Source organism: Macrotis lagotis, chromosome 6 (genome assembly GCF_037893015.1).
Source record: "Macrotis lagotis isolate mMagLag1 chromosome 6, bilby.v1.9.chrom.fasta, whole genome shotgun sequence".
NCBI lineage: Eukaryota > Metazoa > Chordata > Mammalia > Peramelemorphia > Peramelidae > Macrotis > Macrotis lagotis.
In genome coordinates, this window is record NC_133663.1 from 50,323,152 (window position 1) to 50,349,207 (window position 26,056).

The window sequence follows — 26,056 nt, forward strand, 5'->3', positions numbered from 1 at the left end:
GGTGGATAGACACATAATCTAAAATGTCTGTCCATGAAATTACAAGTGTCAGTATGTAACACTCCCTCCACTGACATAGATGGCAACCTACATTCTTTTTTTAAAATTTTATTTATTTAAAGTTGTGGGATTACGTGGCTTGCCCAAGGTCACACAACTAGGCAATATTAAGTGTTGGAGATAAGATTTGAACTCAGGTCCTACTGACTCTAGGGTCAGTGCTCTATCCACCTAGCTGCCCAGCCTATCGGTATTCTTAAAGTATTGTTTGCAACTCAGAAAATGAAGTGACTTGTCCATAATTCTATAGTGAGAAAATTTCAGAGTTCAAACTGCAGGCCTCTCAGATCCTGAGTCCAGTAATCTTAACATCATGCCATGGTTTATTTTGTAGCAAATAGCATATAAACAGGAGATTTGTATGAAAATTCATTTTATCCAATATGGAAACTAGTTTTTTTGTTGTAATTTTGATTCAAGGTTTTATCCAGGCATCAGTAGATTCAAGCCAAGGCTGTAAATAATAATAGTTGGAGTTTCCCTTTTATTTTCTTCTTCATTTTGCATTTGCAGATGCATTTAATGTATTTCCCAGTACTTCAGAAATACTCAATTTCTTTTTCAGGCTGTAATAAACGTAACTTACTTGAAAGTAATGGCAAAATGACATCCATAGAAGAGAAAAAAAATTCTTTTTTTCCTAGCATCAGCTAATCTTATGAAGGCAATGGGGTTTGGTAAGTAGAGAACTAAGTTTTGAATGTGTGTATCTACTGCATAAAATTTAAAATTATATGATCTAGCATTTACATGGTGTTTTAAGATTTGCCGTCGTATTTGTTCAGTTGGGGTTTTGTCAAGCATTCATCATCCAACTAATAAATGTCTGAGGTTGGATTTGAATTCAGATCTTCCTGACTTCAGGTCCAATGTATTATCCACTCCACTACCTAGTTGCCCCAAGTTTTACAAAGGGTTCTACACTGTAAGCAGCGGTGGGATGGGTGACTGAGCAGCCCTTGTATGGACCACACTGCTCACCTCCTGATGTGAGGAAGGGGCTAAGAAAGGTGTCTTAAAAATCGTCTGCTTACCCAACCCTGGCCTTATTACCACGGTAGGTGAAGAATCCTACATTTTTGTTGAGACACAGTAGATTCTACTTTCTATGGGTTTGTGGAACATACACACATTCATTGATAACACAAGATCCAATAGACCTGAGAGACAAACAACTCCTGTTGAGAGAGAACTCAGCAGGTATGGTATCTAAATAGTAGCCCTGAGTGAAACAGGGCTGGCAAATGAAGGACAGGTTACTGAAGTAGGAGCTGGATACATGTTTTTCTGAAGTGGTTGCAGTGAAAGGGAACACTGTGAAGTTAGGGTAAATTTTGCAATCAAAACTAATCTACTCAACATTCTTGAATACCTGCCCAAAGGAGTGAATGGCAGGCTCATGACAATGAGATTGCCACTTCCAGGGAAATGCTATGCCACCATCATCGGTGCTTATGATCCCACTATGACGAACTCTGATGAAGTTAAAGAAAACAAATCTATGAAGACCTAGAGACCCTTATTATCAATGTATCAAAAGCTGACAAGGTCATAATTCTGGGTGACTTTAATGCTAGAGTAGGCTCAGATTACCAGTTCTTGTCCTTTGTCATCAAAGAAGACCAAAATGGCATTGCTATATTTCTGACATTATCAGGCAGGAAGTCCTTGGGAGGAATAGAGTTGGAAACAGCCAACATCAATGGTCATCTTCTACTGAAGACTTGTGTATTTCATGACCTTCTCCTCACAAACATTGCCTTCCAATTACCTAAACACAATAAAACTTCCTGGATACAGCCTTATAGTAAATATTGGCATCTATTAGACTATGTGATTGTAAGGAGAAGAGATAGACAGGATGTGAGAGTGGCAAAGACAATGCGTGGTGCAGAGTGCTGGACTGATCACAGAATCATCTTGTTTTAATATTCATATTCAAACAAAGCAGCTGCCCTAGGTGAAATCAATACTAGAAGAATTAATGTCAAGAGATTAGAGATTAGAGTCTCTCTCTGAGCAGGCACAGTTTGTTGCTAACTTGGAGGAAAAACTAAGCCAACACACAGTTGACCACAGTGGGGCAGAAAATGGAGAACTGGTGTACAGTTTTCAGAGATCTGGTGTACCATCCGGGCCAGAACCCTGGGAAACTTCCAGGCTTGTCTGATGAAAATGATGGGGTGGGGTGGCTAGGTGGCACAGTGGAGTCAGGAGGACCTGCGTTCAAATTTGGCCTTAGATACTTAATAATTACCTAGTTGTGTGAGCTTGGACAAGTCACTTAACCCCATTGCCTTGCAAAAACAAAACAAAAACAAACAAAAAAGGTAAATGATGGGGAAATACAGAAGCTGCTCCACAGTGTTTACCAGCAGCATAGTTCAGCCATTTCTAAGAAGGCAGCATTTAATTCCATTAAAAGTAAAGTCCAAGAGAAGCTTAGAGAGATGCAGGACTCAACTCAGTATGAAGGCAGATGAAATTCAATTTTATGCAGTCAGCAACAAACCAAAATGTTTTCTATGATGCCCTGAAGGTTATTTATGGGTCAAAGACATATGGTGCATCTCAATTACTCAATGCTGATGGGTCTACATTGATTAATAATAATGACTTGCTCCTAGAGAGACAGGTTGAACACTTCCATAGTGTTCTTAGCAGACCATCATCATTCAATACAGAAACTGTTTCATTGACTGCTTACCTCAAGTTGAAATCAATCAGTCCCTAGCTGAAGTTCCAACTGAAGAAGAGACTTTTAATGTCATTAGGCTCCATTCAAGTGGCAAAACACCTGGTGCTAATTCTATTCCAACTTAGATCTCCAAGGTAGGGGATCCATTGCTTATCCAAAAACTGACTGAAATTTTCCAGGTTATATGGCATGAAGAGGTTATCCCCCAAGAATTCAAGGATGCCTCTGTCATCCAACTCTATAAAGGCAAAGGGAATAGATTATCCTATGACAAATACAGGGGTATTTCTATTTTAGTCATTTCTGGTAAGATTCTTGCCAGAATCCTTCTCAATAGGCTGATCCTTCACATGGAAGTTGGTAACCTCCCTGAGAGCCACTGTGGCATCAAAAAGGGTAGAGGGAACAGTTGATAATGGTGTTTGCTGCCCAACAATTCCAGGAAAAATGCCAGGAACAGACCAGAGTGTAAAACATTTGTAGATCTGACCATGAACTTTGATACCATCAGTCATGAGATTTTATGGAAAATTTTGTCAACATTTGGTTTCCTGGAGAAGTTCATCAGTACTGTATGTCAATTCCATGACTGCATGCCAGGTTCTGGATAGTGGACGATGCTCTCCAGATTTCCCAGTCACCAATGGAGTAAAACAAGGAGTGTTTCTTGCTCCCATAGTGTTTAGCATGATGCTTGAAGTCATGTTATCAAACACCTTCAATGAGGATGAACATGGCCTCAAGGTCAGCTACTGTACTGATGGCAAATTCTTTAATTTGAAAAGGCTGCAAGCCAAGACCAAAGTGGAGCGAGTTTTGGTGCATGATCTTCTGTTTGCAGAACTTCTGTGCCTCAATGCAGCCTCTGAAGCTGAGATGAACAAAGTATGGATCGATTCTCTGCTGCTTGTGCTAATTTTGGTCTAACAATTAACACCAAGAAAACCCAAGTACTCCATAAGTCAGCACCACATCATCCATATGTGGAATCATCAATAACAGCAAATGAGAAGTTTTTGAATACTGTGGACAAATTCACTTACTTTGACAATGTCCTTTCAAAGAAATACATACTGACAATGAGGTTGACATATGCATTGCCAGACCTAACTCAGTATTTGGGAGGATCTGAAAGAAAGTATAAGAGAGAAGAGATATTAGACTGACTACCAAACTGAACCTCTACAGAGCTCTTGTGTTGACCTCATTGCTATGTGCCTGTGAAACCTGGACAGTCTATCAGTGCCATGTCAGGAAACTGAATTGGTTCCATTTAAATTATCTTAAGAAGATTCTAAAGATCATCTGGCAAGAGAAGATACCAGACATTACTACAGAGAGTACAACTACAATGGGTTGGACATGTTAGAATGCCAGATGTATGCTTGCCAAAAACATCATGGAGAAATCACACAGGGCAAGAGCTTGTAAGAGGGTTAGAAGAAGCCATACTGAGACTAAAGGTCTCATTGTAGAATTTTATAATTGATTGTACAATATGGGAGTTACTGGCACAGGACTGCCCAGCATTTCATACCCTCATTAGTGAGGGGGCTGCACTCTATGAGGAAGGCAGAATGGAAGAAGCTCAAAGGAAATATGACATCTGTAAGATTAAAAGTACCCACCTCAGGTGTTCACATGGACTATTTGTGCCCAACCAGTGGTACAGCATTCCAAGCTTATATTTGTCTGATCAGCTACAGTCAGATACATTGTAATTGGTCTCAAACATAGTGATGTTATTTTGGTATTCTTTGGTAACGAAGGACAAGAACCAACCAACCAACCAAATGAATTGAACTCATTATGTAGCTACCAAATCCCTTTCCGCTTTCCTCCTTCATTTTCTTTTGCCATCTATTATAAGGAACCTCTTGTACATTCACCCTCCACTTTCTATATACTTTCAACCTCTCTTCCATTCTTATTTTCTGCCTGTTAGATGGGAAGGATTTTGGTCCATATTGGCTTTAAGATTTCAGTACTGACTCTGAGTAATTTTGAAATCTGGACTGAGGGAAGAAGGTCTCAAGGTCAAAAAGAAGCACTGGCACTTTTGGGGATTTAAATGCCTTGCTATATATCTGGGACAGTTACATGGTGCAGCAGATAGAGCACCAGCCCTGTAATCTGAAGAACCCAAGTTCAAATATGGTCTCAGATATTTATTAGCTTAATCCTGATAACCTGGAATCCAGAGCCATCTTCAGTCATCCTGATTCTTATCTGGCCACTGGTCCCAGATGACTCTGGAGGAGAAAATGAGACTGGTAACTTAGTACAGCCCTCTCTCAAATCCAATTCATGTGCTTGTCATGGCATCACCTCCCTTGAGGTTACAATCTTCTTTGATATTGGACAACAAACATCATTATTATGTATCTGGGGCCTATAAATAGAGTTCTCCCTAGCTGGAGATAAGGAGAGACAGTGAGACCACAAATCTATTCCCTTCAAGGGAATTCTGTCTAGAATATGTCTTGGCATCCATTTATAGATGCTCTCTCCCTCATATGATCCTACTGAAGAACCATTCTTCCTATTGAGTGTGGAGGAATCTGTTTACAAGTGAATTTAATGCTTCAGAAGAGAATGCTGTCATTAGTTTATCTACATTTAATTTATTTTTACTTAATTAAAATACCTTTGTCATGAACTGAGTATGTCATTTGACTGGTCAAAAGTAAATCTTGCAGGGGTTTGTGGATTCTTAAAGATTAGATTAGATAAGATTTATTAGATTGAGAATATAAATGTAAGCAAAGGGAAAAATGGTAGCTTCCAGGAAGCTCATATTCTAATTGGGGAAGACAACACAAAAAGGTAAGTAAAAAACTGGGCAGTGGGGGAAGGTATCCATGCAAGAGCAGGATAGAAAAGTGGTACAAGGAATGATGGGCTGAGCTATTGACATATATGGCTAGAAAGGTCTCTGAACCACAAAGTATCTAGAAGTCCTAGGTTGGCTAAATGAGTCAGAAGATGTTTCCTTTCTGGACATACATAAGAAAAGAAAAGAATCAAATATATAAACAAACAAACATAAAAACTTCCTAAGAATTTGAAGGGTAGCAAGCACGCGGTATTCCCTCTTGGTATGCCCACTTCTTATCATAGTCTAACTCAGAGGAAGACTTTAATAACTTTTTTCCCCTTTCATTAATTCATCAATTCATTTGATATCTTGGTTCTAGATGACTAGCTGTAAAGGATATTGTAGAAGAGAGAGACTTGGACAGGTACAGGCTGGAATCGACGGCCTCTGAGATCCTTTCCACTCTGAAATTATATAATTCTGCGTGGGAGAAGTTCAAAGCAGGCTGTTGAAATGACTTTCAGCATAGCTTAGATTTCATTTCTATGAAGCAATTATTTTTAGGTATATACTTCGTATGAGGCACTGTGCTTCTTTTTGACCTGGAGACCTTCTTGCCTCAGTCCCAATATCAAAATTAGACTGAGTCAGTACTGAAATCCTAAAGCTAATACGGACCAAAGTCCCTCCCTTCTAAAAGTCTGAGGATAAGAAAAGAAGAGATGAAAGGAAATAGAAAGTGGAGGGGAGGATGTGCAGGAGGTAGTTTATAAGCCAAGGCAAAAGAAGATTAAGGAAGGAAAAAGAGAGAGGGGGAAAGGAATGTAGATAAGGTGAAAGAAGAACAAAGTTCCTGCCTCTCCAAAGAGAACCTGAAATCACTATTTTGACCTAGGAAAAAGCTTGAGAATTGAGGGGATTGTTCGAATAGTTTTGTATTTTAACATAGGGTAAAAAAATGTCACAATTAACCATGAAAATTCTCTGGACCTCAGTACCCTCATCTGTTTAACGAGAAGATTAGACAATAATCACTTGGACAAGAAATCTCTAGACTTATTGTTCCTTGAGTATTTAAGAAAAGAAAACATTGAGTGATGTTTCATTGCCTTCTTGATTCTGCTTAGGACTCTATGAACTTTTCCTCCATGCTTTAACTGGGCCTGGGGTCTGGTCTCACTGGAATATACTTTACCCCAAGGTCCCCTTACCCCATTGTTATGGAGTCTTCACTTTAGGGAAGAGCACAAACTGTCCAAGCTTCACTCCCATCATGACTTGACTCATGTTTCTTCAGACTTCACCACTATTCCCCTATCTGAACACGTTTCCCTCCTCCTGCCAACTTTTCGTATCATTTATATCCCTACTGGTATCATCATAAATAGTTTCCCTTCTCCCTTGGTTTCTCTTCTGTAATTACAATTCAAGGTCCTGAAAGGCAGGAATTGATTTTCTTTTTTGCTTGTCTTTGCTTCCTCAAAGTTGAACCATCACAAGCACAAAGGAAGAACTGAATAAATACTTGTTGTCTATCTACTATTGCCCTGCAATAGAATCTTTTTTAAATCATGATTATAATCACAAAATTCAGATATTAAAAATAGTTTCCTCTAAAGTATAATGGAATAGAATATAAGGTTGGTATGGCCCATCTCAAGTCTGATTATAAGCCTATCTTCTAAAAATAATTATATTATAAATTAAAAAGAAATATGCTATTATAAAGAAGCTCCAGAGACCTGGTTGATTCTGATGATAGTTCACCTGTATCCTCTCTGGAATTTTGACCCTTGGCACAAACATGTAAATGGCCAGTAGCTGATATTTATTAAGGGCTATAATGTAGACACTGTTGTGATCAGGACTTTGGGCTGTCCTCATCTAATTAGGACAAGATCAATACAGGTAAATTAATGAGTAAATATTGAAATATATAGTAAATTGAGTTCTGACAAATAGAGGAAAGGGGTAGATATCGAGATCAGTCATGGATGGCATTGTGGAGGTGGTTAATTGGCTGGATTGAACATCTGACAAAAGGAGATTATTTTTTTAAGATGAGGGGACCATGACTTCAATTGGCATCAGCTAGTCAAACACATTTTAACCAATCATCTTTTCTCTGACTCCTCCTTCACATTCTACAACTTATCAGATGTCAAATCTTGCCGGTTTTACTTTTGCAGTGTATTTTTATTCTCATTATTACATATCTCAGTTCTTGCAAAATGTCTTTTCCTAAGACATCATTTTCTTTCTGCTCTCCAACTTGACTCTCTAAAATACCCTCCTCATTACTGTCAGTTTAATTTTTCTTTTATACAGTTCATGGAACATCTGATCAAAATGCCTTAATACCACTGGAGTGAAGTTTGAACTCCTTAGATCTCCCTTCAAAATCCTTTACAATGAGACATCATGCCACCTTTCGAGTCTTATCACGCCTAACTCCCTTACAAGTATAGACTGTCTATCTGATGCACCTCCTCGGCCCCAGGTTGGAATTGACCATTTACTGTATCTATTTCCTGTTCTCTTTCTATCAATTTTACTCCTCCTTTAAAGTCCAGTTTTGATCTCATTCCTATAAAACCTTTCCAGACTTCTTCAATCGGTAATGATCTTTCCTTGTCTGGTACTTTGGACAGCAATTATTTTCTCTTTCTTCGATGTACATATTAGGTATCATTTTCTATTAGGATTATTTTTATATGTGTTGGATTTTCCATTAGGTGTGAGCTTCATCAGATTAGAATCTGCATGTTATTTGCTATTGGATGCTCTCATTTGTGGATAACATTGTGACATTGTGCTAATTGTATCAAGCACCAAGACACTGCAAAGGCTTCTGGAAGAAATTCTTGGTAATCCAAAGGAACTGCCACATCTATTTATACAGGAAAACAAACTGGATGAAGAATAACTATTATTCAGATTTAAATGTGTATTTGAATGGTGCCCTCTGAAAGTTAACTATTTGGGAAAGACAATACAGCTAAACAATGAAGTGAGACAATTTAGTGAAAAGGAGAATTAGCATTGACTTTTGCTTTTGGGGAGCTACAAAGTTCTTTTACTGAAAGAAGGAAGAAAATGAGCATTTATGAATGCCTCTTATCTGCTAGGCACATAAATGCTTTATAAATTTGATACTCAAAAGAATCTTGGGAAGTAATTGGGTATTGTTATTATTCCTATGCTACAGTCAAGGAAACTAAGACTCACAAATAAGACTTGAACAAATGTTCATAAAATGATTTGTCCAAGTCACTTACTTGCACAATTAGAGTCCAAGGTTGGATTTGGACTCAAGTCTTTTCAACTCCAGGGTAAGTGTTCTGTTATGCTATCTATCTAATTCTACTGACTGATCCAAACTTTCCATGAAAACAAAGATCCCTCTTTTCTACCAGTATCATTATATAGTAGCAAGGCAAGGGACACAACCCCCCCCCCAAAAAAAGAGGAGAGCTAGCTATTACATAAAGGGCAGTAGAAAGATGTATGATGGTGGTGGTGGGCAGGCTGCAATATATAACTAAAGAGGAACAAGAATACTTTTATGGAAATGCATAGAAATGCATTGACTTTTATGAGCAGACATAGAAGAAGGGCTGATCATATAACAAAAGTAAAGAAAGACAGATGGATTGCCAGAGTGATCCACTGGTACCCTTGGATGTTGAAAGCCACTGAAGAGGGCCTCCAATATGTTGAGTGAATGCCAAGCTGCAAACTTTTAGTAGAGTATGTACAGATGTCAGAGAGGTTGAGTAATATTTATGTTCTGCAGCATTGACTTGCATATCTCCTCCAGTCCCAAGCACATATACCCAAGTAAGTCTTTGAAATATGCTTAATAAAAGTAAAGCTTCTGGCACAATATTAGTTAAAGGGACCCACTCTGAAACAAATAATGGTGCAGCCTTACTTGAAGGACTGATATTGAGGGCTAGTGAGAAATGTGCTTAGATAGATGGGATGGGGCAATGAAAGTCAAGAAGTACATGTTAGAGTTAATGGGGTGGCCAGGGCAGTCTTTGTAGAAGGGAGATTTTTCTTGGCAGCAAAATGCAGAATAGACTGGGTAGGGGAATGTGGAGATGACAGCTAGGAGGGAAAGGCAAAAATTGCATTTGATTATTAACATGAAAGAGCAGATGAAAATGAAAATGCTGGTTCAGGAGTGAATGATAAAGATGCAGTCCCTCAATTTTGGAGTCCCCGTGCCTTCCCCTTTTACTTGGCCTTGCTTCTCTTTTTGGATTAAATCACTGGTTTGTCAATAATAAATGCAATGTTTATATTGGCAGCTTCTAGAGCTTTGTCCTTTCAAGATTTATGGGCAGTGAATGTATGAGTTGTTCCAAGTGAGTTGAAAGGAACTTGAGTGCTGGTTTAAATCTTTCCCAAACAGATTGTTTTTAACTCTAATTTTTCAATTATTTTTTCCCTCTCTTATCTCCTCTTGCAGATTGCTTTTTCATTTGTTTCCAAGAAACATTTTCTTTGCTTATCTCCCCCATTTCAGGGCCTTCTGGTTAATGTTGTTTTACTATTCCATGCAAAGTTAACCATCAGAGCTCTTTCACTAGGGCTGACCACATATTCTCATTTTATTTCCAAATTCTTTGCCCTTCTTGACAGATCTTTCTTTCACCCTCTTCTGTTACAGTTCTAGGGAAGTTTTAGGAGTCATGGCAATTGTAGAAATTTGTGAGGGGGGAAGGATGGAGTGAAAATGTCATTGGTAAATCATGCATATGATAAAGTCATCTCAAAATTTTATCTGAGGAGTTCAATCTAGTTTCCAAATGGGTGTAGATCTAAAGCTGGCAGGGTCCTCTAAAAACTGTCCTGTTCACCCTCCTCATTTCAGCAATAGAAAACTAAGGCCTGGAGTTTTATATTATTTAACTTAATTCTATTTGCACAAGTGAAGTTTTTTCCTTTTTACTGTTTTGATGTGAAAAACATCTCCAGGAAGGTCTCACTAGACACCCACAAAAATTTCTGAGCTTGAACTGACAACTTGGGTGATAAACTCACATTTTGTGGCTTCCTATGACTGCTAGGGTCAAATGCAGAATCATTTTTGCCCGTTCTTATCTGACCTTAATCTACCTTTCCAGACTTACTGTCTTTTACTCTGTTTCTTGACTTGTTGGGTCCAGGCAAATTGACCTTTCTGTGCCCCTGCCCATCTCCTGTCCCTGTGTCTTTACAATGACTATTCCTCCTACTTATCCCCTGCCTGGTGCAGATTTTATCATTCATCTGCTGCTCTTGGAATCCTTAGAATTCCACTGAAATGGAACCTTTATCAAGATCCCCCTGCTACTCCTATCCCTAGCCTTCCTCTCATGAACATATGATCATAACAGTTAATTAACATTTGAATATGTTCTGCTGCTATGCACTTCAAAAACATAGTAGCTCATTTTATCCTCACAATAATTCTGAGAGGTAGATATTATTATTGCCATTTTTGAACTTGAGGAAACTGAGGCAAATAAAGATAAAGTAATGTGCCCAAGGTCATTCAGCTTGTAAATATCTGAGACTAGATTTGAACTCAGATTCTACCTAACTCCAAGCCCAGTGCTCTACCCACTGTACAACCTATATTTTATATATGACATCTCCTTGATAGCAAAGAGGTCTTTGAGGGAAGGAGCCATTTAATTTAGTCTTTACTTAGAAGAGTATCTGGCACATTGTAGGTACTTTATAAACTCTTGCTGGTTTGATTGATTGATTTGGATTCCTGGTCTAAGAAAGAACACTGTGCAGTTTATGAGATAAAGATTTCTTTTGTAGTTTTAAAGTTTTCAATAATACTATCCAATATCAAATTTCTGAAACACTTAATGTGATATATTTCTTAGTAAAAGACAAATTTAACAAGTTTTTGGTGTTCTAAGGATCAATAGAGATATTTTAATAAAACTCAGGGAAAGTGTCAGTTTCTTCCTACAAAATGAATTATGCTCAGCAGATTTTTGAAACTGTGAAATGGTTTAAAGTTAAAATGTCTCTAATGTTCAGAAACTTGAAATTCTCTCGTCCTCTCTCTCTCTCTCTCTCTCTCTCTCTCTCTCTGTCTTTTTCTATCTCCCCTTCTCTTCCACAGATACACACTTTTATTTAATTTCTAATTACTTAAAGTTTCTTTCACAAAATACTTTTGAACTTTCAAATACTAACCAACAACTGCTCAGCCAACAAATATTTGAATACAAGGTTCCCCTCCCCACAGTAGAAATACATTATATGTGTGAATACACACATCTACACACACATATGCACATATATACCCATTTATCCAAGTCATAGCAAAATAGAAATCAGAGAAGATATACATGGGAAAAGATTTATCAGACAGTACAGAGTGAAGAAGCTTTCCCATTGGGAGGGAGATAGCACACCTCAACCAAGACAAAATATCCTAGATCTCACCCAAGGGGGAACTCATTGAAGTCTCTAGAGAGGCAGACAAGCATTAGGAAAGTGATGGAGACTTCCCCCTCCTCATTGTTTCCCTTTAGCAACATGAAGTGAGTTTGGCTTCTTTTATCTAACCTCTTGAAGCTGGAGGCCAACTCTCTACCAGAGAAATACTGACCTCAAAGCGGGGGAAATTTGTAGAAACAGTCTGTCTCTTGCCAAATCTCAGCCCCTTTAATAAGACAGTGTCTTCAACTCCACCAATATGTAGTTTCTAATATGTTTTTATTATAATTCAAAAGGAGACAAAATTTGACTGACGAAACAAAAAGAAATGACATCACTAATTACATCCTTGCCAGACTCATTCTTTCAGGCTGTGGTATTGGCTTAACTATGAATCTAGCTCTTTGCGAGCACCAGAATCATTTTTGATGTGATAGGGAATGTTTGATATCTAGCGGAATAGAATAATATTGTTCTTCCTCATTTTCCATTTACTTTGAATTTCCAACAGGAAACAGATGTATTCTGAGATTGGATCTCAATCTTTTTTTATTTAATCTATTTCACTTAGTGTCTCTGAACTTTCTTTTCTTCTGAGCCACAGACCCCTTCATAAGGCTTTTTGTTCTACCTATCATTCACCTATCTATCTGTCCATCTATCTGCCTGTTTCTCTATCTGTATCTATCCATCCATCCATCCATTTTCTATCTGTATGTCTGACTGTCTATCAATTCATTATCTATCTATCTATCATCCATCTATCTAAATATATGCACATATACATGTGCATGTATATGTATGTTTATGTATATATACACACATATTCACAAACATAAGTGAGTCTATATGTGTATGTGTGCATTCTGTATGTATGTGTATATGCATGCATGCATGTACATGTTACAGAAGTAGTTATGTGAAAAATAAACATAAATGTACCTGGAGGGATGCAGCAGTTTCCAAATGAGGCAGTGTTCTTAAATGACCAGAATAGTTGTAATCTGACTCATCTACCGATGATAACAGGCTAGATTGCTATAGAATACCCCAATTGACCAAGGACCTAGGACAATATTCTTCCAATAGGGATTCCAGTTCAGGCCTCCCATGGCAAATAGGTTCACTCCTGGAGAAGCCTGGCATTTAAGAAGAGAGCATATTTATTCCTTCCTTTTTTCCCCTCCCTTGATTTCTCTCTTCTTCCTTCTCTTTCTTCCTCCCTCCCTTATTCCCTCCCTCCCTCCCTCCCTTCCTTCCTTCCTTCCTTCCTTCCTTCCTTCCTTCCTTCCTTCCTTCCTTCCTTCTAGCCCTCCATCTCTCCCTCCCTTCCTCTCTCCATCCCTCTCTTCTTCCTTCCTTCCTTCTTTCCTTCTATTTTTAAATACATACAGGAATATTTATTTGGATCAGGAAAAGGTGGGATACATGAATGTAGGGTAGAGGATAATATGCCCTTTTTTTGAGAACTCTTTCGAGCTCATCTTGAATCAAGGTAGACTTCTCTGGTCTTACTTTCCTTAAGAATCTGGTCAACACAAAGATCAATGCTGGAAGGGCTGTGGGAAATCTGGGACACTAATGCATTGTTGGTGGAGCTGTGACCATCCAAACTTTCTGGAGAGAAATATGGAATTACATCCAAAGGTCAACACAAATGTGCATACCCTTTGATCCAGCAATACCACTACTGGGTTTATACCCTGAAGAGATCATGAAAAAGAATTACAACCATCACTTGTACAAAAATATTCATAGCAGCCCTGTTTGTGTGGCAAAGAATTGCAAATTGAGTGAATGTTCATCAGTTGGGGAAAGGCTGAACAAATGGTGGGATATGTACGTTATGGAATCCAATTGCTCTATTAAAAATTCAGAGAAGCCTGGAGGGATTTGCATGAACTGAAACTGAGTGAGATGAGCAGAACCATAAGAACATTGTACATCCTAACAGCAACATGGGGGTGAACAACTTAATGGACTTGCTCATTTCATTAGTGTAATAATCAGGAACAACTTTGGGGTATCTGTGATGGAGAATACCATCTGTATCCAGAGAAAAAACCGTGGAGTTTAATCAAAGACCAAAGATCTTCAATTAAAAAAAACGTTGTCTTATATTCTACATAATTTTGTTATCTCTAAAATTTTATTTTTTTCTTCAAGGATATGGTTTTTCTCTCAAAACATTCAATTTTGATCAATGTATAGCATGGAAATAATGTAAAGATTATCAGACTGCCTTCTGTGAGGAGGTAGGGGAGGGAAGGGAGGGTGGGGGAAATTGTGAAATTCAGAGCATTACAAAAATGATAGGTAGAAAGTACTATTGTATATATATATATATGTATATATATATATATATATATGTATATGTATATACATATATACATATAGGAAAACAAATGAAACATTTATATTATAAAAAGAATTTGGTCAGCAACCTTCCCTTAAGGGAACATAGGCCCTTTGACCCTGCCATGATCAATTGCTATCTAGCAACTACAGGTAAAGGACAGCTAGCCAAGCTAGAGGGCCAATAATTTCCTTTGTTCAAAAACACCTTGGATTGACCATAAGAAGACCATTGTAACTAAGGGGCTGGGATGGGGGACAGAAGATGACCTGGGGATTGGTCTGTGGAGAGGAGGCATAGTTAAATCTTCTGCTTTTCCTCATAGGGTTTGATTGGCTCTTTCTGAACCTCAAATTTCCACTAGAGTTGGAGGTTGAGAGTGTCAATCCTTTTCCCCACTTAGTTATGAATAAACTATGATTGTAGGATATATGAATCAAGGAATGAGACATTTCCTGTCTTTAAGGAACTTATATTCTACTGGGCAGATAAAGCATGCTCATGGATATTTATTCATATTTTATAATTCACATATAATATTTTTATATAATTCTGTGTTTATATTATAAAATATATGGAGTAAATCAAAATAACTGTAGTTATATATATATACTTAAATATATAACATACATATACCATAATTTATTTATATTATCATATTAATATATCAAAAATTTATACATGATTGTATATAAATTATATATAACACTTATGTTATATATTTATATAAGGAATTCACAAGGCATTGTGGGAGTCAGAAAAGACTTTGGGCTGATATTTTACTGGAGTTATTAATGCTAATAGACAGAAATAAGGTGGTCAATCATTTCAGAAACTGGGAGAAAAATAAGTCAAGTGAAGATGGAATATGGAGTACTTTGTACAAGGAAGAGCAGGTGAGCTAACTGGTGGTCGGAATATAGTGTGTGAGTAATAAATAACCAATGTTGAGAGAAAGACATTTTCTATTTTAGAATATTTTGATGTCAAATAGAAAATTTGTATTCTAACCTAGATGTGATAGGAAGCTACTGGAGCTTCCTATGAGGTTGAATGGCATATTCCAAACTAGGCTGTAGAAATATTAATTTATCAGCTCTATGGAACACAGTGCCTAGCTCATTGATTAATTTGAGTGTATTTAACAGATTTTTACAATAGTTTGGGTGAGAAATTACCAGTGATAATCTTTTTTTTTTAAATGGAGTTTCAAACCATGATTAACTAAAAGATAGTAATAGAATACTATAGTAGTACAAACCTCTAGATTAGATGGAATACATCCCAGAATCATGAAAGAACTGAGGAAGCTGATGCTTAGCCATCATCTATGATCTTTGACATGGCAGAGGATGAAAGAGGTTCTTCAAACCTAGAGAAAAGCAAATATAGTGAATAAAAAAAATATAAATGGAAGAAATGGAGTTTATAAGCTACAGGCACTGAGAGTAACTTTGATTCCTGGAAAATTCTAGAATATATTTTACTAATTTTTTTTAGGTTTTTTTTTTTTGCAAGGCAAACGGGGTTAAGTGGCTTGCCCAAGGCCACACAGCTAGGTAATTATTAAGTGTCTGAGACCGGATTTGAACCCAGGTACTCCTGACTCCAGGGCCGGTGCTTTATCCACTACTCCACTTGCCACTTAGCTGCCCCTTTATTTGACTAATTTTTAAGAGACAATTAGGGTTAAATGACTTCTTTAGGTTTCACTCTGCTAGTAAGTGTCTGAGGCTGAATTTGAACCGAGGTCCTCCTACCTCCAGGGTCAATGCTCTGTCCACTGTATCACCGAACTGTCTAGAAGATATTTTAAAGGAATTGATTACTTACATCCTGAAAGAGAAACAATAATAGCTAAGAACAAAAATGTCTAAATAAAGAATAGAGTGATTTCCTTTCCTTTCTTTCTCTCTTACAAGAGTTACTATGCCAGGAAGATCAGATATTGCAGATAGTACTTACCTAGGTTTTATGCAAACATTTCATAAAATGCCTCATGTCACGGAGAAGAGGAACAGAAGTAATTTAGATGCCAGTTGCATGGCTTTGGGAAATGGTTGGCTTAAAAGACTAACAGTAGTAACTCCTGGTTAAGGAGAATGCTATTAAAGGGATTTTTAAGGGATAGATTATAAACATCTAAGAAGAGAACCAGTAATCACTAAGAGAAAAAAAAATAGTTTCATCAGGAAAGGACTAACCCCGTTCCTTATTTTTAGAAGAATTATTAGACAGAAAAGATCTGGGAAATGTTGCATATGTTTTTTTTACCCAGTTTTCAGGAAATGGTCCATAGCAAGATTATAGACAAATTTAAGTAAGTGAGATAGAAAATACTACAATGTTGTAGATTTAGGAAGAATTTGAAAGACAAGATCAAAAGAGCAGAAATTAATGTGGTTAACTATTAACTTCCAAGGAGTAGATATATATTTAGCCTTATTCTAAGTTTGTTTTTCTTTCTTTTTCTTTAGTATTAAATAAATTGGATAAAGTGATCCAGATTTGAGCACATGCTGGAATGATTGTCCTCTGAGGGTCTATTCCAACTCCAAGATTCTGGGATTTTAATTTAGGGAGAACCTGTTAGCAATAGTGTTCAAGTGAGCTAAATAGCTATATTCTCACATATTCCTTTTGGGTCATGCCTCTGACATGTGTTGGTTGTGTGACCCTGGGAAAGTCCCTTAACTTCATAGTTCTCTGGGCAGGTCCAAGATCCTATGTGGCATGGGAGATGCCCCCTTGCATTGGTGGAGGGAATTTCTTCATTCAGAAATTAACTTTATCAGTGAAATAACAGGTTCTAGTCCCTAATCCCTAGTTATGTTCATGAAGTAGCTGGTTTAGCTTGGGATATTATCAGATAATATCTTGGGATATTATCAGAGAGATAAAATGAATAAAAGTTCCAAGATTCTTTGCCAGCAATTTTCAGAATTTTTTTGATATTTCTTTTATATCAAAAATAGGAATAGAGAAATTAAGGTATGGGTTAGAAAGAACAGATGATCCAGAAACAGAGAACCTCTCTTTAAAAAGGAGAGCACTTTCACTGTCTTGTATTAGTTTTTTCAAGACATTATTTCATGTTCTTTTGCATAAATTTCTCCAAATCATCAAACCATTTTAACATCTGAAAAATGTTGTCTTGGCAATAGAAGTTACCAAAGAGAAAAAGAATAAGAAAACTTTTGGACACATCTGCTGTTTATCCTATATAATTTAAAATTACAATTTTGCTGTGCTGACAGGCAAAAAGATTCTTAATTTAGTAAATAGACATGGATTTCACAGATTCACTGATAAGAAAATTCTATTTAAATTTGTTTGCAAGGCTGTAAATCCTTGGGTGTGAAAAATAAATATCTACTGTTAATGGAATATATTAACATAATGAGAAATGTCAGAATAAAATGCAGAAATTCATATAATGAAATCTGACCTATGAAGATGGTAAAATTGTACTTACTTCACACTTTTATCGACAGTATTTGTAATACAATGAAGCTGCAATATTAAAACATACACACATGTTCTAATTGCTTACAAGAATCACATGCCATAGTGCTATGACCTTTAAAATATTATAATAGTTCCTTACTTCATTGAATTAAGTGAAGTTAATCAAATAATGAGACATACTTTAGACAAAAAATGATGAGAGGCAATGTTGCTTTACAAGAGAATAAATTAGAGGTTGTAGGATGACTGGCCATATGCTTCTTATCTTCCCTTTCTTCTACAGGCAATTTTTTCTCGATGACCTCTCTTTTTTTTAAATTTAATGAATGACTTATTATAAACTTTATTTTAAACTCTACCAATCTACATGACAATTGCACCTACTTTATAAATATTTATCTAGAATATTTCTTAGGGCTGAAGACTCTTGCCATGCAGATTCTTATTGAAAGAGATGGAGAAATATAAAAACTATTATTGAAAAAGTATGAGTAATAGCATCAGATCCCAGTCCTGATATTTAATTACCCATGTTTACTTGGTTGAGTCTGAGAATCCTCATATGTAAAATGGGAGGGGGAGAAGGAGATGAAGTTAAACTAACCAATCACTTGAGTCTTCCAATCCTAAATCTATGATTCTATATTTAGCTCTTCCCAGTATTCTCTAACAGAATCTCCTCTTTTAGGTTTTATTTTGACATCAGTTCACCCCAATGCCTTCTGGATAAAGTGCTGCTTTAAGTTCCTAGGTGTCTAGATGGTAGTAGATCTATTGTGGCAAAACTATATGGGTCCCCCCTCTCTTCCAGTAGCTGCTTCGCAGTCTTATCTGGATGAAGCTAGAGAAAGGCACTATTGATCTATTTCTCCTCTCCTCCCCTTAGTTTTTTTTCAGACAGGAATTACTTAACACAAGGTAAGATCATTCATTCTGAAACCTTTAGACACATAAACTGAAATAAAAGAAGTGGTCACTAAACTACACATAATGATCCTTGTGTTCCACATGTTGTCTTAGAAAACCAATTTAACATTATCTATATTATGATATATTTTATTAAATATTGAATTTATCGAATATATTTCATTAAATTTTATTTCATTTTATTAAATATTCCCCAATTACATTTTAATTTAGTTCTGGAATTATCTGGAATTTTGCTGGTACTGCTCATTGACTGAATGTTTGATTGACACTTCTAACTCATTAAAGTAATTTTTTGGAATTTTGATTAGTAGGGCACTAAACAGATAGTTTAGTTTTGGTAGAATTGTCATTTTTTATTATATTAGCTCTACCTATCCATGAGCAGTTGATATTTGCCCAGTTATTTAAATCTAATTTAATTTGTGTGAGAAGTGTTTTATAATTGTTTTCAAAAAGATTCTGAGTCTGTCTTGGCAAATAGACTCCCAAATATTTTACATTGTCTGAGGTTACTTTATTGAATGGGATTTCTCTTTCTAGCTCTTCCTGCTGTTTCTTGCTAGACATATATAGAAAAGTTGAGGATTTATGAGGGTTTATTTTAAAACCTGCAACTTTGCTAAAATTGCTAATTGTTTCCAGTAGTTTTTTTAGATGATGTCTTGGGATTTTCTAGGTAAACCATCATGTCATCTGCAAAGAGTGAGAGTTTTGCCTCTTCCTTCCCAATTCTAATTCCTTTAATTTCTTTTTCTTCTCTAATTTCTGATGCTAACATTTCTAATACAATATTGAATAGTAGTGGTGATAATGGGCACCCTTGTTTCACCCCTGATCTTATTGGGAATGCCTCTAGCCACTCCCCATTGAGTATAATGCTTGTTGATGTTTTCAGATAGATTCTGCTAATTATTTTAAGGAACAGTCCATTTATTCCTACACTCTCTAGTGTTTTTAATAGGAATGGATGCTGTATTATGTCAAAAGCTTTTTCAGCATCTATTGATATGATCATATGATTTCTGATAGGTTTGTTGTTGATATAATTGAGCATACTAACAGTTTTCCTAATATTGAACCAACCCTGCATTCCTGGAATAAATCCTACTTGATCATAATGTATTATCCTAATGATGACTTGTTGTAATCGTTTTGCTAAGATTTTATTTAGGATTTTTGCATCTATATTCATCAGGGAAACAGGTCTATAATTTTCTTCTCTGTTTTAACTCTTCCTGGTTTAAGTAACAGTACCATATTGGTTTCATAGAAAGAGTTAGGAAGAGTTACATCTTTCCCTATTTTTCCAAAGAGTTTATATAGGATTGGAACCAATTGTTCCTTAAATGTTTGGCAGAATTCACTTGTGAATCCATTAGGCCCTGGAGATTTTTTTTAGGGAGTTCAGTAATGCCTTGGTGAATTTCTTTTTCTGAGATAAGATAGGGTTGTTTAGGTATTTAATCTCTTCTTCATTTAACCTGGGCAACTTATATTTTTGTAAATATTCATCCATTTCACTTAGATTATCAAATTTATTGGCATAGAGTTGGGCAAAATAATTTCAAATTATTACTTTAATTTCCTCCTCATTGGTGGTGAGTTCACCTTTTTCATTTATGATACTAGCAATTTGGTTTTCTTCTTTCTTTTTTTAATCAAATTGACCAGAGGTTTATCAATTTTATTGGTTTTTTCATAATACCAACTTTTGGTTTTATTTATTAATTCAATAGTTTTTTTTTGCTTTCAATTTTATTAATTTCTCCTTTAATTTTTAGAATTTCTAATTTGGTATTTATATGGGGATTTTGATTTGTTCTTTCCTCTAATTTTTTAGTTGCATGTTTAGTTCATTGATTTCATCTTTCTCCAATTTATTCATAGAAACATTTAGAGCTATAATATATCCCCTGAGAGTCACTTTGAATGAATCCTATAGGTTTTGGTATGTTGTTTCATTATTATCATTATCTGGGATAAAATGGTTAATTCTTTCTATAATTTGTTTATTGGTCCACTCATTTTTTAAAATGAGGTTATTCAGTTTCCAATTTGTTCTGGGTCTATATCTCCTTGGCCCAGTATTGCATATGACTTTTATTGCATTGTGATCTGAGAAAGATGTATTCAGTATGTCTGCCTTTCTGCAGTTGATCATTAGTTTTTTTTTAGAGTTGTTTTTTTTTCGGGGGGGTTGGGGTTTTTTTTAGGTTTTTTTGCAAGGCAAATGGGTTTAAGTGGCTTGCCCAAGGCCACACAGCTAGGTAATTATTAAGTGTCTGAGACTATATTTGAACCCAGGTACTCCTGACTCCAAGGCCGGTGCTTTATCCACTACGCCACCTAGCCGCCCCTGATCATTAGGTTTTTATGTCCTAGTACATGGTCAATTTTTGTATAAGTTCCATGTACTGCAGAGAAAAAGGTATATTCCAGGGTGGCTAGGTGGTGTAGTGGATAAAGCACCGGCCTTGGAGTCAGTAGTACCTGGGTTCAAATACGGTCTCAGACACTTAATAATTACCTAGCTGTGTGGCCTTGGGCAAGCCACTTAAACCCATTTGCCTTGAAAAAACCTAAAAAAAAAAAAGAAGGTATATTCCTTTCTATCCTCATTCAGTTTCCTCCACAAGTCTACCATATCTAATTTTTCTAATTTACCTCCCTAATTTCTTTCTTGTTTGTTTTATGATTCGATTTATCTAGATGTGATAGTGGAAGGCTGAGGTCTCCCACTAGTAGAGTTTGCTGTCTATGTCTTCTTGTAGTTCCTCCAGCTTCTCCTCTAAGAATTTGGGTGCTGTCCCACTGGGTGCATATATATTCCATATTGAAATGACTTTATTGTCTATGGTTCCTTTTAGCAGGATAAAGCTTCCTTCCTTATCTCTTTTAATGCTATCTATTTTTGCTGCTGCTTTGTCTGAGATAAGGATTGCTACCCCTGCTTTTTTTTACTACAGCTGAAGCAAAATATATTTTGCTCCAACCTTTTACCTTTACTCTATATGTATCTCTCTGCTTCAAATGAGTTTCTTCTAAGCAGCATATTGTAGGATTCTGGTTTTTAATCCACTCTGCTATTTGCTTATGTTTTAAGGGAGAGTTCATCCCATTCACATTCAAGGTTATGATTACCAATTCTTTCTTGCCCTCCATGCTATCTTCCCTCTGTTTTTATTTCCTTCCTTTCCCCCCTTTTATCCACATTCCGTAGTATTTTGTCTCTGAATACCACCCCTTCAGTGTGTTTGCCCTCCTATATTACACCCTCCCCTTTCTTTCCCCTTTCCCTTTTTTCCCTTTTCCCTTCCCTTCCTTTTGTTATTTCCCCCTTTTTCCCCTCACTTCCCTTCCCTTTCTCCATCCCTCTCCCCTTTTCCCCTTTTAATACTTGAAAGGTTAGATGTTTTATAAGTTAACTGAGTATGTGTAGGTTGACTTTAAGCCAAGTCTGATGAGAAGAAGATTCAGGTGTTACTCGTCTGCTCCCTTCTTCCCCTCTATTTCCATAGGTTTTTTTGTACTTCTTAGTGTAATGAGATTTACCCCATTCAATCCCCTCCCTCCTCCCATCTCTTTCCTGACTCCCTTTTTAGGGAGGTAGTGTTTTTTTTTAGATAATTCCCTCTAAGTCATAGAAAATTCTGAGTGTCTGTCCCTTCTAGTTCAGTATATTCTATCGAATAGAGTCAAAATTCCTGACAGTCATTAGAGTCTTTCTCCCAAGTGGGGTTAAAGCCAGTTACATCCCATTAGATAGTAGTCTCATGGATAAGTCATGAATGTCCATCATTTCTGGCTAGGTGTATTCTCTCTGTTAGAATTACATTTCACAAGGTTTATGAGAATCTTTTTTTTTTTTCCACCGTGCTGGGATATAGCCAGTTTCAACTTACTGGATTGCATTTTTTTTCTTTTACATCCCCCCCCTTTTTTTACCTTTTCATGTGTCTCTTGAACCTCCTGTTTGATGTCCAAATTGTCTGTTTAGCTCTGGTCTTTTCATCAGAAATTTTTGGAATTCTTCCATTTCATTAAATGCCCATCTTTTTCCCTGGAAGAAAGGCTCAGCTTTGCAGGAAAGTAGATTCTTGGCTGCATTCCAAGCTCCCATGATCTTAGAAATATCTTGTTCCAGGACCTTAGATCCCTTAAAGTTGATGCAGCCAGGTCCTGCATGATCCTTACTGTGGCTCCTTGATATTTAATTTTTTTTCTTTCTGGCTGCTTGCAGAATTTTCTCTTTTATCTGATAGTTCTGCAGTTTGGCCACAACATTCCTTGGTGTTTTCATTTTAGTATCTTTTTCTGGTGGGGATTGATGTACTCTTTCAATAACTACTTTGCCCTCTGATTCTATGATATCAGGGCAGTTTTCCATCACTAGATCCTGTGATATTAAGTCCATGCTTTTTTTCTCTTCAATGTTTTCAAGAAGTCCTATAATTTTCAGGTTGCCCCACCTCTATCTATTGTCAAGGTCAGTGGTTTTGTTGATGAGGTATTTTTTCTGTTTTTTTGATTTTGTTTAACTGACTCTTGCTGTCTCATGGAGTCATTAGTTTCTGTAGACTCCATTATTTTTTTGGGGGGGGGGAGTTTTCTTCATTAACCTTTTGCAACTCCTTTTCCAATTGGTCAATTCTACTTTTGAAAGAGATTTCCTTTTGACAAATTGAGGTTTTTGAGAGAATTAATTTCTTTTGCATTTTCTCATTTGAGGATCTGAGAGAATTATTCTCATTTTGTAATTGTCCAATTAATGATCTGAGAGATTTATTCTCCTTTTGTGTTTGTCCAGTTGTACTTTCTAAGGTATTAATTGTCTCTCCCAAATTTTTAAGCTCCTTCCTTATTTCTTCAAGGAAGTCTTTCTGTGCTGGAGACCAGATTGTATTCTCCTCAGAGGTTCCAGGTCTCTCTGAGTTGAGGTCTTTCCCTTCCAGGAATTTTTCTATGGATCCACCTTTCTGCTGACCCTTCTTCATTATGCTAAGACCTTGAGTTGGGTGGGGCTGGTTCACCTGGGCTTGGGATCTCTAAAGGCTTTACTGAGTGCAGTTTCTCTGGCTGGCCAGTAGGAGGTACTGGTTGCCCTCTCTGGAGTGTCTGTGACCTTGGTTGGGAGGCCTTTTCCCTTTGCTTGAGGGAGGGAATTGGAACTATTGAATTCTTTTGCCTTCAATCAATGGTGGGCTTTACCCTGGCCTGAGGTCATTCCTCAGCTGGGCTGGTTCTTCTGCTCACACACCTGGGCCTGAGGCAGAAATAGTTTGCATTTGTTTGTTTGAGGAGAGGCCTCTGTGCAATGGAGGCGTGCCCTCAGAGTTTCTCAGATCCAAGGGGCCTAGGGATGGTGTCTGCAGTTCTCCTGCACCAGAACCCTCCCTCCAGCCTGGTCCCTGAGCTCCAGGGGGACAGAACCAACACCAGCGCTTCTGCTTCCCCCTAGACCCAAGCCCCTTTGGTCCAGCCCCATCGCTGATCCAGCAGGTCCCACTCTCCGGCCCTCAGACTCCCAGTTCCAATTCAGCTGTTAATCTGGCTGATCCGGGGCTGATCCTCCCTGTGAGCCCAGACTCATCCGCCCGTATTTGGCCAAAGCTGCTGCGGGAGACAAATCCTGAGGTAGATGTTCTGTCTCCTGGCTTTTCTTTCTGGGTTTTGTGGGTCGGATTTATTTTAAGAGGTTTGTTTCATATGATAGATGGGGAAGAGATCAGGAGACTTTAGAACTGTGCCTGTCTTCTCTCCACCATCTTGGCTGGAAGTTCTGTGTGTGTTCTTGAACAAGTTATCTCTTTGTCTGAATCAACAAAATTCAGAAGGGTGATGTTGAATATTTTCCCCAAAATCAAATCTTATGGTAAGCATAAATATTTTATTGAACTTTATTGTCATACATTCAGCCTCTGAATGGGCCCTCAACACAGAATGTATTTCCCTTACTGTCCAAGCTTTGTCATTTTTGTAATCTAAGTGATAGACAAGACATATTTCCAATAAATGATTGCTGATATGGTGCTGTGGGAAGTAGAACAGCTTTGCCATTTGAAAACCTCGTTTCAAATCTCAGCTTTTGCTATTTATTACCCTTTGTGACCTTGTGATGAATCCTAAACCACTGGCTCAAAGTTTCCTTAACTTTAAAATGAAAATGTTGAATAAGGGAAGGGTTCTCTACCTTTTTTGTGACATGAAGTCCTCTGGAAATCTGGTGAAGTTCATTGATCATTTATCAGAATCATGTTTTAAAGTGTACCCTATAAAATATAGAGAATTATAAAAGAAATTCATTATATTGAAAAAATACTTTCACAATATTGTAAAAAATATTTCTCAGATCACCAGATGAATAGACCCTTGGACTAGATGAGTGTTGTGTTCTTTCATTTCTGGATCCAGTGCAACTGACTTTTCTTACTTCCCCCAAACTTTTTAGCTGTATTTCTATAATACTTTCTGTGTAGCTGGTCCACAGGAAAAAAAAAGATTTTGTATTTACCAGTAATTAATCTCACACATGCAACATCAGTAAGCAGGATTGTTTACTTAATTAGAGTTTAAAGTAAGGTAGTTTTAAATAATAAACTTCCTTACAATGCATTTAAAATAGGACTTACCTTGCAAATATATGTAAACATGTACATAGACAAATATGTCACATACATACATGCATACATACATATATATTCAACTTTAGGAAGGTAATCCATTGCTAACATTAATGCATTTTCTAATGCAGGCTACTCATGTCTTTCTTAGGGAGCTGTAATAAACACTTCATATCCAGAATGGAAGATTGACAGGGCAAAGGAAATGGAAAAAAGGACAAATGTAAATATTCATGGGATTCACATTTATATGGATAAAAATTTGCTTCTCATATAGAAATAAACATTTTACTTAATTGACTCACAATTCAATGGGTCTAAGAGATACAATAAAGTATGTAGAACTTAAATGATTTTGTATGAGGTATTGTTTATTGGCTGTCCTCTCTATCTATGAGGTTTCTAAGACTCAAGAGACTCTTGTGTTTTTTCTTTCCTGGTGCCTGATGGTTCATATAAGGAAATAATTTTTTTTTCCTCCATTGGAGCAAGGGTTCTTTCTTTTAAAAAAGTGTGAACAAAGAAAAAAAAAGAAAAACTTAATCCAGTGGATTTGGAAAATATCTCTCTACATATGCTGAAAATCAAGAGAAGAATTTTTAAGGCCACTTTTAAATCTTTTTATTTCTTCTTAAATGATTTTCCATCAG

At 36.8% G+C, this 26,056-nt stretch overlaps 1 long non-coding RNA gene across 1 annotated transcript; it reads right to left on the bottom strand.

Moving 5' to 3' along the window:
* Window positions 1–217: 217 nt before the first annotated feature.
* LOC141491645 (uncharacterized) lies at window positions 218–25,056 on the bottom strand. The gene is made up of 3 exons (XR_012469691.1): window positions 24,977–25,056; window positions 15,650–15,760; window positions 218–3,886 (listed from the first exon to the last, which is right to left on the bottom strand). It is a non-coding gene; the product is annotated as an uncharacterized LOC141491645 (long non-coding RNA).
* Window positions 25,057–26,056: the final 1,000 nt, after the last annotated feature.